The sequence below is a fragment of the Thermobia domestica genome, chromosome 1 (assembly GCF_964235325.1).
Source record: "Thermobia domestica chromosome 1, izTheDome1.hap1.1, whole genome shotgun sequence".
Classification (NCBI taxonomy): Eukaryota; Metazoa; Arthropoda; class Insecta; order Zygentoma; family Lepismatidae; genus Thermobia; species Thermobia domestica.
This window is the reverse complement of record NC_137454.1, coordinates 7,307,910-7,311,102: the sequence shown is the minus strand read 5'-3', so window position 1 is coordinate 7,311,102 and position 3,193 is coordinate 7,307,910. Positions and strand designations below refer to the sequence as shown.

Genomic DNA, 3,193 nt, shown 5'->3' with positions numbered 1-3,193 from the left:
TTTCAAAATGACCGCCAAGATGGTGACTGTGTCTAAGAAAGCGCCTAATATTCATAGTATGAATACGGTTAGAGGGGCAACAGCCTAGTGAGTCCTCTAAGTGATCATCGATCGCGCTAATTAACTTAAAACCAAAGTATGTGTAAATCACCAACTGTGCATTGTACATTGTAACCAGCACAAGACACGGGAAGTCTGGTCACGCACTCTACTTTGCTCTTCTTCGGGAATTTCATTATGAAGAAAATATGATATTATAGGGTTACAATGAGATACAAGTAAGGACAAAGGTTATAGGATTCAAGGAAACGGTATATGGATTATGTATTGCTCTTTTAGCCCTCCAAGGAGGTTATACCTTTAGCGTCACCCGAGACCACAGTGGGATCAGCCTAACTGATCACAAGGTGTTCCCCGGGATCCACAAGGACTTATTCCCTTGGATGGTGGACAGTCCCGACAACGAGTATGTAAGAGCACTGACCACCCTGACAGAAAAATCGTAAAACCTAATTTGGACTCGCAAGCCCTCTGAGGAGATCATCCGCCCCTGATTTCACCAAGAGTCTCCAAGTCGTGACACACTAACTTTGGATACAAGCTGGAAGCACCTCTTGGTTACACCAGTAGCGGATAACCCTATCGGCGTAGCAGATATTCACCGGAATGTGGTTGGATATAGCTCTGTTTGCCAATGCCAGGGGCACCACTACCCGCCGATTGCTCAACATCCCGCTTGAGTCACGTAGCAAGGGAGATCATTTCATGACCCACCTCGTGAGTTCCCATGCCTCAAATTTCCGGGGTGCTTTTTCTTTGTGAGTCCCAAGTCCTCTCATGTCCGGGGTGCTTTTTCTTCGTGGGTGTTCAACGACTAAATTTTGTTCAATGACATCTCCATGTGCTTGAATACACAAAGTATTCCTTCTACGAAAATGTGTTACAGTATTCAATAAAACGTTCCGTGGGATTTGTGCAGAAGCTAATCGAATTCGCTCTATCATATCTTCTCTGGTTGTTGATTGGCGTTCATACACAACGTTCTTCAAATATTCCCACATATAAAAGTCTGGTGAGGTTAAATCTGGGGATCGTGCAGGCCATAGTACTGGTCCGTTCCTCCCAATCCATGTCCCATTGACACACGTGTTCAAATACTGCACCACTCTCCGATCACAATGGGGTGGTGCTCCATCTAGCTGCAGCCAAATTCTTTGTCATGCCTCTAAGCCCACATCCTCAAGCAAAAATGGCAAATCGTGCCTGAGGAAGCCCAGAAAAGTGTCACCAGTTACGTTTCCATCGAAGAAGTGGGGACCAATTAGATATCCATTAATAGTCCAACCACACCAGACCACACCAGACATGAATAGTCCAACGGTGTTGAGCATCTACTGCCCTATGCCAACGAAGATAACTGACAACTGATCAGTAGTGACAGTTACGCCTATTGTTTTCACCAGTACTGCGAAATGTAACTTCGTCCTAAACAATGACATATCTAAAAAGAAGCAAGAAAATTTCTACACGTTTCCCGTGAAGACTGACAAAACTCTATACGGTGTAACTTGTCGTTTGCAGAAAGGGCTTGAGTTAGAGTTATGTGATGGGCACGATATTTTACCTTTCTCAACAGCCAAAGGGCAGTACCTCTAGGTATCATTATTTGCCTCTCCATCTCCCTACTACTAATATGGGGACTGATGTGAATTGCTGCTAAAATATTTATCATTCCTGCATCATCGTCGTAGTTGCGAGCTGACTTAACACGCATCAGGCGACCGTCAAGAGCTCTTACTACAATAAGTCGGATCACTTTATGGTTTGGTGACCGTCGATCTGGATAACGGGTTTGATATAAAGCAGCAGCTTGACGATAATTTTTGCTACATTCACCCAAAATAAGTAGCGTGGCAACAATTTCGTTTGGAGTATAATCAGTCATATTCTTATGAACAACAGTATTTCAGAAAGTCAATAAAAACAAAGTAAGAAGTACAACAACTACTAATAATACTAATTCGTAGAGATAATAAGAATACGTACGAAAAAAGTGTTTTTCCGACAGTTACATAAGTAGTCACTCTAAAGCTTTGCTTTTCACAGATCTCCTGCTAACACTCTCATTTAACAGGCTTCGACTGTAGAATCTTGGCACTAAGCTTCGAGGCAGCATGCACTGTACCGGTGTGTGTGTGTTGGGTACAAGTGTCTTTGGACCAATGCGCATGAGCCAACGGCGGTGCATCTGCTCTATGACTGTGTGACTACACGAGGATTAAGGAAAAAATGCTAATAAACGCAATTACTACGAACGTTTTTGTGTACAAAGTACTGGAACTTCGTTATTTGTTATAAATCACACAACATTGTTTTAGTTATTTTAATTTCTGAAAACTATGTTTTTCAGATGGATTTGAGAGCTTTACTTAGAGCTCATGCGCAATATTCTGTAGCAAGAGACTTGAATGTATTTTATCACGTTTAGTGATCTAAAACCAGGCCGGATTAGAGAAGCACGGATGAGGAAAGTCAGCGCCCGTAGCCTTCTACAGACGGTTTTATCCTGACATTCGTTTAGTGGAACTGAAACAACAGGTACTCTCACTCAGGATATCCGACCGGATTATGGTTCGGGCGTACACTAGACCTGCCCAATGTTGTTTGGAAGGCAGACTTCTGGGATAGAGAATTGGTGCAATCAGTTAATGCGGATGGCCACAGTTACATTTTGATTAACTATTATCACTCATGTCATATTGTGAGGTTCAGGGATGAAACGGTGCATACGTATATCCCCAAAATGCTTTCCGAATACCAGCACGCTCTGCATTAAAGTTTCTGTGGCGACGGAGATTGGCAAATTCACACCTTTGTAAGTTCCAGCAACTGCATTATTCAACAACTTCTTTCGTATAACGTTCCTTCTGTTTTCGGATCAAATCATACTTAGTCATACAGATATGCGTTACCATTCAAATAAAATGTCACCTGTTTTTAAGTCACTAGAGCGTCATCCTTACAAATAAATGCTTCGCCCACACCATACCTATTTGTAGCGTAGCCTTAATTTCAGAATTAAAGTAGAGTTCTCGTTTGAACTTTCACAATTACCTTTCACCCCACTCACCTATATAGCGCAGGGAGAGATTATTTTGCAGGACTTGGATTTCTCTCTATACCTTATGGCAAT

At 42.3% G+C, this 3,193-nt stretch overlaps 1 pseudogene; it reads right to left on the bottom strand.

The window, feature by feature from the left end:
* Nucleotides 1–758: 758 nt before the first annotated feature.
* LOC145668475 (uncharacterized) lies at nt 759–1,945 on the bottom strand (annotated as a pseudogene).
* Nucleotides 1,946–3,193: the final 1,248 nt, after the last annotated feature.